Source organism: Bombina bombina, chromosome 3 (assembly GCF_027579735.1).
Source record: "Bombina bombina isolate aBomBom1 chromosome 3, aBomBom1.pri, whole genome shotgun sequence".
Lineage (NCBI taxonomy): Eukaryota > Metazoa > Chordata > Amphibia > Anura > Bombinatoridae > Bombina > Bombina bombina.
The window spans coordinates 733,436,817-733,449,727 of record NC_069501.1 but is presented as its reverse complement, the minus strand read 5'-3'; the positions used below and the strand labels follow the sequence as shown (position 1 = coordinate 733,449,727).

Here is a 12,911-nt window from a genome sequence, read left to right as displayed (position 1 = left end):
ATCTTGCAACTCATCTCTTTTTTTTTTTTCTTTAGAAAAAAAACTAAGTTAGTTCTCAAAAAGCTGATGACAGAATAATTTCAGTAGACAGATATTTTGCACCCTGAGCCTCTTCAGCAAGTTCCATAGCTAAAAAGCTCTCACAAATCCCTGTTGAAAAATAGATGAAAAAAAATCTCATGTTTCAGGATAATGGAGAGACTTTAAAAAGAAAAGAGAGACCTGTTCAAATTTCCCATCTGCATCAAGGCCTGTTTCATCAAGACTTCTTTGGTAATGAATGTGTCTTTTGCCCATTGAGATGGCTGTGATACTCCCTGAAAACATTCTGTAGGAGAGAGCAGATGATCACTTGATCACATGCAGCAGTACAGGATACATGGAGTACAGCTGATCCGACTACAAAAGGCTCTTTGGGTGAGTTCCCATTCTCTAATGATTATATCTCTGGTGTTTAACATAGGAAGCATGAAATACAAAGGCGCTCTAAGAGAACAACTATATTGCAAAACACAGAAATGTTACCTAGCGTTTGATGCACACATTTTTACAAAAACAATTGTTTTAATTTGTATTTTCCTAAGAATGGAAAATATGATGTATATGGTGAGTAAAGGCATCTATGAATCAAGTGGCAATATAGCTTCAACTTTGAAATACCCTTACTTGCAGCAAATGTTTTATATGGCCTTTGCTTTGGCCAAAAAGTTATATTCGCAGTCCTTAGAGAGAGAGTCCTTATTTTTATTATATGCAATATATATCTGAATTAAGCACTGTGTTGCAAGATAGCTACGCACAAAATAAGTTATTTTCTATATATATATATATATATATATATATATAAAAAAGCATTTGAGCTGGAAGTTTGTATTGTTCCTGGGATCACTGTGTAGTTTTTAGTTGTAGAAGTGGCCTGAATCCTATAGGATACAGTATAGCCTTTCTAGAAGGTCCGAGAAATTGCCACGATTTGCAAGGATAAATTAAATTAAAAGCAGTCAAAATAAAGTACTTTTGTAAACAATGTGGGGTTAAACATTTTATGGTGGGAGGGGTAATTTTGGGTTTAATGTCCCTTTAACTGTTTAACAATCTTGCGTATTATCTTTAGTAGAGATGAGATGAGAGGCTGACAGCACACTGCTTGTCTTGCAGTTTTTAGCTTTCTGTTATTCCTGATGGAAGACAAATAAAGGAGTTGCACCTATTGCCTGGAGGCTCGCTGGTTTTCTTTATGCTCTTATTATCTTTAGTAACCATATGATTGGATGCTGCATGTCTCTATAGATAGTAAAGCTAAAACATCCATTAAACAGACCCATAATGTCTATGAATCATGTCATTTTGTTTATCAGTTGCTCAGGAATCTTGCTAATGCAGATCGTTTTGCACCTTTTTTGTTTCTGACTTGTTTTAATTACCTGTAAAAGAAAGTTAAATGATGTGAGGACAGTGCCTGATTCCATTAGATGGCTAGAAAGGATTAATTACATTTTTATTAGTTTTAGGAAGAATAAAACCACATTAGACTTTGTGAATTAGCGCAATTCACTATAATTAAATGTTCATTTTTATTAGCATATGGATGGGTCAAAGCCTTGTGAGTGAATTTGGAGGAAGGCATCCAGTCTGTGGTCCAGTCTGCTTTTTTGTGTGTAATTACTGTGTTAACAATGGAAAATTGATAGCCTGGGATGAATAAATTAGAATTTGGCATATTTGCAATTTCATTTACACAGAACTATTCTAATAACCTGCTGAAAGGAAAATAAATTAATGTTGTTTTGTTTGCTATTTAATTGCAAATGCATTGTGGTAATAGAAAAAGGCAGTTGGCAACTGACTCAAACTTCAGCTAGGACCGTGTATAGAATGCATAGTTACTGCTGCTTTTGTTTAAGATGAACTTCATTTTAGTTTTGAAGATAACATTCAAATTACTATATATACACCATACTGTAGCTGTTGGTTCCTCACAATCATAACAATAAATAATGCATTTGCATTTATATAGTGCCTTTTATCCAAATGGACTCCCATGATGCTTTGCAGTTGATATACTTGAGAATTTTATTTTATAAGCCGTCAGCTCAGCAGTAAGGCCAGCAATAATCTCATTAATATATTGTACCATGACAGCATCAAAAGGAGTAGATGTAAAAAGAAGATATTTCTTTGTGTCTAAATGAAGCCAGGTAAAATAACATGTTCTAATAATCAGTGTCAGAACAATATTTCAAGTAATCAAGGTTAGAAATTTAACATTCAAAAGTGTTTTGCACTAGATCAAACTCTCACTTTCAATAGAGGTTTCTGAAAAATAACTTCACTATGATTGAGCTGCTCATATTGCAGCCAAATAAATTGGATGTTTGAATACCAACTAGAATTATTCATATGATAGAATTTAGTTTAACAGCAGATTCTAAGGTTTCAAAATTTAATATGAGAGTTTTCAAAGATTTAATAGTATAGAATATTGATCACAATATCAATTTTCTTGGTATACATTATTTGTATAGATTTTTTTTTTTTTAAATTTAGTGACAAAATATTCTAAAAAAAAATACAAATAGGGAAGAATCATAAAAGTAAGATATATTACTTTAATTTTACAAAGTGGTGCAAAGTGGCAAGGTATAAAACCTCCAAAGAAAATCTTAGTCCCATATTTATCAAAATGTGTGTGATTTTTTTTTCTTTCAAAAATTATCTCTGACACAGATGCAATTCTCAGAGTGTAATTTATCAAAATGTTTCAAATGAAAACAGACAAATTGCCCCCCAAGGAATAAGTTGGAAATTACTCAAGATAATACCCAGGCCAACAAAATTAGTAAGACATGTTTCAACAATGAAAGCAAATAAATATTATAAACATATAGTACATTATAAAAACATATTAAAATAAATGATATTCAATTTTTCCAGTTCTAAAACACCATTAATCTTATTTACATAAGTCTACCAAAAACTTTAATTCTAATAGCAAGCGTAACTCATTAACAAGATTTAAACTGCTATTTAGTAAATTACCCCAGTATAATACATTTAAGTTTATTTTAAATTATGTATTACTTTTATATTTAAAAAAATCCACAGATGCTTCCATTTTATTAAATATCACTAAGTACGCTTAGCTTTTTCTTTTATTAAATTCAATTCTTAGATTATTAATATACCACATTTATACTCATGGCAGTATGGTGACTGCACTAAACAGATTACAAGTGGCGGACTCATTTTTTTTTTGCACTTGAGTAGTATTTGCGATTAAGATAAAAAAATTAGCTCAACCGGATAAGCACAAGTATTACCAGCTGAAAGTAAAAATGTAGTGAAAGACTAAGTCACGCTAACTTTAGGATATCTTGACTGGCTAACTCCTCCCCATAGACCTCTAAGGGGTGCACTTAAGAAAGCCTTTTCAGTTATCATTTGTGCGCTAACCTGTTACTGCTCTAGATCAACTGTGCTAAAGTTGAAGGTTTATTAGGAATAATTCACATTCCTATGATTTTCACTAAATTATTTTTTATTTATAAATATATATATATATATATATATATATATATATATATATATATATATATATATACACACATATATGTGTATGTATTTTGTTTGTAAAATATTTATTATTTATTTATACCTATATATCAATATCAGGGGTGGGCAATTATCAGCCCTCCAGATGTTATGGACTACATCTACCATAATGCTCTTTCAGCCATAATGCTGGCAAAGCATCATGGGAGATGTAGTCCATAACATCTGGAAGGCCGATAGTTACCCACCCCTTATCTATATGAACATATACAGATATAAATATAAATATAGATATATATTGTGTGTATATATATATATATATATATATATATAGATTTATGTTTAAAAAATAAAAATACAATGAAGAAGATAAGAATTTCAAATATTTTTATCCAAAACACATTAAAACATATAACATTGTTTAAAGATGATATTACATGTTGCAAGGAATTTGATTTGAAAGGGTTTAAAAGTGTATATATATATATATATACGTTTAGCAAAGATGTGCACTCTCACTTATTTGCAGCAACCAGGGTGCTAGTGAAATTAAATACAATACCAGAAAAAGACCTTGCACTCGCTGGATTTTTTAACAAACTTTTTTACTTGGCAAAATTAGTAACGTTTCGGGGACAGTGTATCCCCTGTCCCCGAAACGTCACTAATTTTGCCAAGTAAAAAAGTTTGTTAAAAAATCCAGCGAGTGCAAGGTCTTTTTCTGGTATTGTATATATATATATATATATATATATATATATATATATACATATACATATATATATATACATATATATATATATATATATATATATATATATATATATATATATATACTGTATATATGGGTATTTATGTGTATATATTGGTAGTTAGGTATGTGTTCACACTCTGCTTTCTAAAGATTTCTAGGCCTGTAAGTTTTAAAAATTTGATTGCATTTTGCAGTTGTGTGGAAAAGCCACAGAACTTGAGTCAAGACTGCTACACATAGTAACACATAAATATATATGTATATAAGCATATACATATATATTTACACTTTGTTGCCATTTCTGCACTACTTATCCACTTCACTTTACAAGGTTCTCACGCCCTGTGTCACGGCATGAGAACAAGGCTCCCATAGGAGCCTATGGATACGGGCTCTCATGAGCGCAATGCTTCCCAGCAATGTGAGCGCAAGCTCGCGTTTACATTGCTGACAACTTGTAATGCCAGCGCACATTAGAGTGCGCTAGTATTACACAGTGGAGTGCAAATATTACTCAAAGATATGAGGTCTCAGGTGTTAGAAAAAAAAAGGCTGGCAAAGTGCTTTCGCATTGAGACACATACATTTAGATCTCTAAATATGTTATGTATTTAAATGTGTATAGATGTATTTACACACATATAGACATATTTAGAAGTTCTTTGGAGCCCTTTGCAGTTAAGTAGATGAACACATGTAAAGAAAAATTATGCAATCTTCAAATTTAATAAAGTGTTATAATGTGTAAATATTTCACATTCCATTCTTCTTCACAAAGGGGAATATTTTCTATATATTCTTAAATAGATATGCCTATATATATATATCTGTATATATCTATACATATATATAATCATATATATATATATATATATATATATATATATATAGGTATTGATATATATTTGTGCAAAAAAGCATGAGGTATATGAAGAAATATGTATGTATAAATAAATAGAACAGATTATATTATGTGAAGAACATTGGAATTTGAAATATTCATACTTTCATGTTGGGTTAGCGTACTTGAGAATGTGCGATCATGTTTGCGCACAAGTAGGGTGTTGGATTTTCCCCCACTTTTTTGCTCTATTGACTTCCATGGGGGAAAAGGTTATTACATACACAATATACAAGTTCGACTTTTTATGCTCATTGGGTAAGCGCAAGATGAAAAACAGTTTACTTTCAACTTGTAATATGAGGGCTGCCGACACTCTCAAAAAGCTTATTTCTAGTGCAGTTATCTCTGGAGTGGGAGCATTAAATAATGCCCTACTTGTAATCTGGCCCTAAGTGAGAAATTTTAAATAATTAAACAACCCAGCAGTGAAAAAGTGAGACATATACTAAAACCATTTGTAGTATGTGGATACCTGATGAAAATACTTTTGGGACGAGAAACACAATGCATGCTGGGGGTCTCTGCTTTTTACCTCAATCTCTCATGGTGTACCCACTGATTTTTATTATTGTTTTTAATACATTTCTGATTTTATTCCACAGTGTGTGGTAGTGTGTCACGTGGCTGGCTTAAAACAGCCATTAAAGGAGGATTGTTTTTCTTCCAGTTCCAGTAATCCAGGGTCAGTGAGCTAGTGCACTCCAAATTTCCAGCACGCCTTATACAACTCACTTGAGTGATGTAACACAATTGTGTTACACAGTGGTTTACAGTAGCCATTACAGGTGTATAGTTTTCCTTGCACCTTCTTATGTGTTCTAGTGATCCAGGGCCAGTGAACTTGTAAGCTGCAAATTCCCAGCACATGTTTTACAGCACACTTGAGTGCTGCAACACAATGTAAAAACAGTTAACTTATTTGGAAGGGAGAGAATGAACTCACTGATATGCACCTAATGCGCCTTCTGTTTTGATTATTATTTACTGATTATTGAATTCCAGGTGGTGTGGAAAAATAAAGAGCAGCCCTTTTAAGTGCTTTTTATGGTACACTTTGGAAATCAGCGCTGGTTTGGACTATTGGACTGATTTTCATTTAAAGGTCACAAACATTCTGCATATGGACTCTTAACTGTGTATATCAAATGTTTATGGAACACTTAGCATTTGGTTTTACTTACCTGTTTTTATATATGCTCTTGATAAAGACGTGTAATACGTTGAAACGCGTTGAGCAAATAACATACTTTTATCCTTTGTTGAAAGATTGGCAAGATCTTGTTTTGCTGTGCCGGGCCGGAATCTCCTTATTTATGGAGTAAGTTACTACATTTTTCCCATTATATACTGGATACTTTTGTCACTTGGGTTTTCATTTATTCATTGGGTCATTTCAAGTTACTCCATTCGGTTTAATGTTCTTTTTTATGTTAGATTTTTGATAATATATATAATTTGGCTTTACTTTGCCTGACAAACTTTAACTTAATTCAGCCAGATTTGTTTAACCAACTAGGAGTCATAGTTTTATTGAAGGCCTTTAACATGTTTTTATGATTACGTTTTAAATCTTCATTTTCATTATTCAAGGAAAACATTTTTAATGCTCCCTGTGTATTTTATCACCAAAATTGAATTACACAAATATTTTATTTCTGTATTTTTGTCTTCATAGACCTCTTATGTAAGCAACGCTGGTTCAATTCGCAACCACATTTACGAATACTTGTCTTGCAAGATACACCCAATTTTATTTAACATTTCAGGATATTACAACCTTTTTGAGCGTATTATTTTCCCTTTATTTACAAAGAAATTTAATCTTTCTGTATACACAAGGGCACTGCAAACAGAGTTATACTGTTAGAATATGTTACCGCTTGCACCATGGGCTTTTAGATAACCTGTAACATTTGAGATATGGAGTGTTCCATAATAGTTATAACAGCAGGCTTCTGTAACAAAAAAACTAAAAAAATAATGCAATCCATAATGAAAGTTGCTATTTCTAGTAGAAAATACATTATTTTGGCTAAAATAGCTTCTTAGGTAAAGATTACTTCCATTCATACAGAACTCTATTGTGATAGGAAAAAGTATTCTATTTTGCTCTAATTTTACTTCAAATGTGATGTGTAATGATTGCTGTGTTTTGAAGTGCTTTCATTTTTCATGTATATTAAAAAAAAAAGAAACATCTATTTTGTTCCTTATCTTCTATACATTGATCTCAAGGGATTGTACCTGCTATGATGTAGAGAAATGATTTTCTTCAGTACATGTCTAATTTGATGCAAAAAAGACACTTTGCATTCAGCTGAATAGACAATCTTGGAATGTGTTCATGGACTCTTTATAATGAAGATTGACATTTTACGGATGTCTGCATTTGCAAATGCATAGATTTTGACTTGTTTTTGCAAAAATTAAGTTTAGTAAATATCCCTTCTGTTTATTGTGTAACAGGGTGGAACCCAAACATTTTATGCAATAAAAGCACAAAATTGTGATTGAACCAGAGAGTGTTTTCCAATGCTTTACGTTATTTTTAAGACTTGAAGAGCACAATCATGTTAAAAGAGCTAAGGAGCAAGTTCTTAACCTGTTGGAAATTTTATATATATATATATATATATATATATATATATATATATATATATATATATATTTATATACACACATATTTACATACACACACACACACACACACACATATATATATATATATATATATATATATATACATATATATATATATATATATATATATATATATACATACTGCAATGGAAACATTATCCATACAAAATAAATGGTTAATGAATCTCTGTTAAAGAATGAATATAATTTTGGCTGCACTAAAACAACCCCAAGGATTAATCCTGGACAAAACAAAGTTATTTTTTATTCTGTGACCAATTTGTCTATGCATACGTCTGACAGATAGATAAACATTTTATATAGAACCCATAGACATGACACATTGTTAGGCACAAATTCATGTTTATAGAAATTAATTCTTGAAGAAGAAATTAAAAATCATATGTTTGTAGCATGATGATTATAGTTTGAATATAGTCCTTTCCCTGCATTATGAGTGTTAAAGGGACACTGAACCCAAATTTTTTCTTTCGTGATTCAGATAGAGCATGACATTTTAAGCAACTTTCTAATTTACTCCTATTATCAAATTTTCTTTATTCTCTTGGTATCTTTATTTGAAATGCAAGAATGTAAGTTTATATGCCGGCTCATTTATGGTGAACAACCTGGGTTGTCCTTGAGGATTGGTGGATAAATTCACCCACCTATAAAAACATGCTGTCCAGAGTCTGAACTAAAAAAAAAGCTTAGATGCCTGCTTTTTCAAATAAAGATAGTAAGAGAACGAAGAAAAATTGGTAATAGGAGTAAATTAAAAAGTTGCCTAAAATTGCATGCTCTATCTGATTCACAAAAGAAAAAAATTGGGTTCAGTGTCCCTTTAACTGGATGCCCGGTGTTATTATTCTCGTCAAGGTTTCTCTTTCTTTTACTTTCATTGTCAGTGTTTACATAATGTTCTACTATTTCCATGGCAACAATGTTTTCATATTTTCTAAATCATCTTCAACTTTTTTTGAGGGAGAATAATTACACTTATACACTGTAATTTTATTTCTAATTCATGCTGTTCCTGACCCCTTTTCTTTACCAACTACTCAAAAGGACAATAAATTCTATAACTTTGTGTCATGCAAACACAACAGAACTTTTTAAACATGCTAAAATATTTTTTACATAAAAAAGGTTAACCTAAAGCTCTTTATTTTGATTTTGAAAGCTAACAGGAGGTGCATGTCTCTACACAACTTGTCCTTATGGAATGATTTCTCACTGCCTGATAAAAAGAATTCCAACTGTTTTACTGATGGACAGTGATAACTCTTGCAATTATAGACATAAAAGTATTTTTTTTCTCATCACAGTAATATCTGTTTTACAAAAAAATGCCTTTTTATAAAACAACAAAGGAAAATAAAAATAAAAGTGCGCCCCTTTATAAAGTTCCTCTGTTTTATCTAATTTGTTTAATATTACTTTTATTCAAACTCATAATTATCTAACTAATTTTAGGATATTTACTTTATAGTACAATTTGCACTTCATCTGATGAAAATGTAAACACATTATTTTTTTAATAAATCCAGTTTAAATTGTTATAGAAAATGTCCCTAGGATATACGTTTAAGGGCACTTACCTTATTTGTTAAAAAAATAAGAAATTTCTATTATAAAATGTATAACTGTACATATATAAGTATGAGTCCCATTTTACATTACAGAATGGCAATCTTCTAATGGCTCATGCAGGAGGGAAATAATTTCACAATGAAGGAGCTATTGTTGTCATGTAAAATGCAAATCATTGTTGAGATTAAAAAATAGCAGAGGAAATACTGATTGTTCTCTTTAATGGAAGGCTGATTATGGGGGATAATTATGCATTAAACAGTTTCTATTCACAAACTTATAAAGTTATTACTGTGAGCACACTAGCCTTACAAAGAAGCCATCATCTCGCAGGGAAATCTAGATACCAGGATAACAAAATTTTAAGAGGAAAACTTAACTATAAAGTGTATGCTTTTTTTTCACCTAAAAATACATATTGGACTAGATTACTATAGGTGCCCAATCAATAGGGCAGGGTGCATTATCTTCTGTGCAGAGAATAACACATAATCTTGAATTTCAAGTGAATGGTTAATATTTTAACCAAAGCATTTTATCATGGTGGACACTTTTTTACTGCACCTTATACTGTTAATGGGTATTGCAGGGAGAATTATTAGTACACTTATTGCGCTCGTGTTACATGTGGTTAGTTAAGTGTTGTACTCAATCCAAAATAGATTGCACATTGTTGCTACAATTTCCTTTTTAGCTAGATAGTCGAGCACTGATGCATCATGATTGCTTCATTCCATCCTGATTGTTGGTTTTAGGATATGCTTTCTACCAGATAATATTTTGCCTTGAGCAGATTAATATTCCATTACACAAATGTTTTTATAGAGCCTTTAAAGGGACATAAAACCCCATTTTGTTCTTTCGTGATTCAGATAGAACATAACACTTTAAACAATTTTCTAATGAACTTCTATTATCACATTTTCTTCATTTTCTTGCATCCTTTGTTGAAAATCAGGAAAGTAACTTCAGGAGTGTGCACGTGTCTGCAGCACTATATGGTAGCAGTTTTACAACAATGCAATACATTAGCAAGAGCACTAGATGGCAGCACTATTTCCTGTCATGGAGAGCTCCAGACGTGTGCACGCTACCTATCTAGATATCTTGTCAACAAAGATAGCTCTGAATTTCAAGATTTCATATACTTTGCCTCTATTCGGCTGTCACAACTTTTAGGTATAAATATACAGGGTCAGGCAGTAATTGTAGAGAGGGCACACAGAAACGGCCCAGGGACAATTTTAAATGAAGTTAACTTTCAGAAGATACCTGTTATGATCAAGTTCATATTTTAAGAGCCTACAGGAAAATTGGAGCTCTGGAAATTGATCATAACAAAATCTTACTATTTCAAGACTTTTCTGCACAAATATCGACTAAGAGGAAAGAAATGCCCCCTTTAACACCAAATTGATTAGCACAGAATTTTCAGCAAAAATTAAAGTGAATATAAGGGATGAAAAAGTATTCTTTCAAACAATACAAGAAGCTGTAGAGTTAATAGAGAAAAATAAAACTAGTAGTAGGTAATGATACCCTGCCTTTGAGGTGAATTATATAAACAATGTCGCTGTAACGCTGCTCCCCGTTTCGCTGCTCTGGCTGTTGCCAGGGACGTGGCAGTTGCTGTGAGTGTGCAGACTTACTGTGTTTGCTCTTGGGTGCTACTTATTGCTGAATTGTTGGATTGCCTTATTGTTACTAAACTCTGCCTGTCTGACCATTCTGCTGTTTAACCCCTGAATTGCTGGATTGCCTTATTGTTACTGAACTCTGCCTGTCTGACCACTCTGCTGTTTAACCCATGTATTGCTGGATTGTCTTATTGTTACTGAAATCTGCCTGTCTGACCACTCTGCTGTTTAATCCCTGAATTGCTGGATTGCCTTTTTGTTGCTGAACTCTGCCTGTCTGACCACTCTGCTGTTTTACCCAGTACTGCTGATTCCTTGGACTGCCCTGTCTACCGTGATGAGTACTGCTTACCTCATTTCATACATCTCACTTTGTCCTGGGATATTTAATTATCCATCCACTTGATACTGGGATAAGAAGTCGACTGGCCAAGTTTGGTCTGATAGGGAAATATCCCACGAGCATTACATTGTACTTGGGCCATATACCCAAATGAGGTAGCAAGAGCAATCTCTCTTCAGAGACAGATGCTGGGAACCCACATTTCACACCTGCAAAGCCTGGATTCCAAATTGGAGACTATTACTACTATGCTCTCCTCCCTTGTTGTAGAGAAAAATGCTGCACCTGTTTCCATACAGCCTGTCCTTGCTGCTAGTACCATAAACTCCTCCCCTGCTTCTGATAGAATACCCCGGATATCGTTGCCTGACAAGTTTGATGGCACTACCGACTGTAGAGGTTTTCTCAACCAGTGTAGACTGCATTTCCGCAATAACCCTAACTAAGTTCAGAAAGGACCTCAAGACCTGGCTCTTCGACTGAACTGCAACCCTCAGCGCCTTGAGACCCTTACAGGTGAATAGCCACACTTTACAAGAACTCAATAGATAGATAGATAGATAGATAGATAGATAGATAGACCCTCATAACTTCCAGTCTCATCAGTCAAAGGTTACCTTTATCGTTTATTTGTTGAAATACAAGGCCCTATCCTGGGTCTCTCCCCTTTTGGAACAGAGTCCTCAACTCCTGAACAATGCGGATACCTTAATTTCTGCATTATCTTCCATATTTGGGACTTCTGTTTGCAATTCTGCTGCAGAGTACTCTCTCTTGGATCTCCGCCAGAGCAATAGATCTGTGGCAAAATACCCCATCAAATTTCGCACCTTAGCACTTGAGACCAGTTGGGATTACAGTGCTCTCAAGGCGGTCTTCTGGAGAGGCATGCATGAGCGCATCAAGGATGAGCTCACTTATCCTGGTGTTACCTCTTCTCTAGATGATTTTATAGCACCTTGCATCAGTCTCGATTCTCGCTTTCAAGAATGACAAGCTGAGAGAGAGAGAACTCGCAGAATCTTTCCCTCTTGTTCTCCTACCTGTCCAGCTAATAGACTGCCCTTTACCCTTCCAGCACCTCCTGTTATCTCTGAAGAGGAACCTATAGATCGCTCTTCCCTTTATTCCACAGAATCTGAAAGACAAAGAAGAAGTAGATTAAGATTGTGCTTCTATTGTGGTTCTAATGCACACCAACTTAAGAATTGTGATTTACAGCCGGGAAAAGCCAACACTTAGAGGATAAGAGTAGGGTACCTCTAAGCATGGCAAGTAATTCCCCTCACTCTTCTCGGATCTTGGTACCTGTTATCCTCACCTTTCTCCAGAACTCTGTCCATGCTCAGGCCTTTGTTTATTCAGGGGCAGCCATAAATTTCCTAGATCATCGTTTTATGATTTACGCAGGGTTGCCTCTTCTCCAGAAAAAAAGCAATGTCTAAAAATAACCACTCTGGATGGCACGCCCCTTGGATCAGGTTTAAT

The 12,911-nt window shown here is 33.4% G+C and overlaps 1 protein-coding gene across 1 annotated transcript in view; it reads left to right on the top strand.

The window, feature by feature from the left end:
* The first annotated feature begins 402 nt into the window (after positions 1–402).
* The window catches only part of ZPLD1 (zona pellucida like domain containing 1), a 431,915-nt gene continuing 419,406 nt past the window's right edge, over positions 403–12,911 (top strand). Inside the window, exon 1 of the mRNA XM_053704866.1 lies at positions 403–417. The gene's annotated coding sequence lies outside the window, so the exon portion shown is untranslated. The remainder of the gene's footprint in view (positions 418–12,911) is intronic.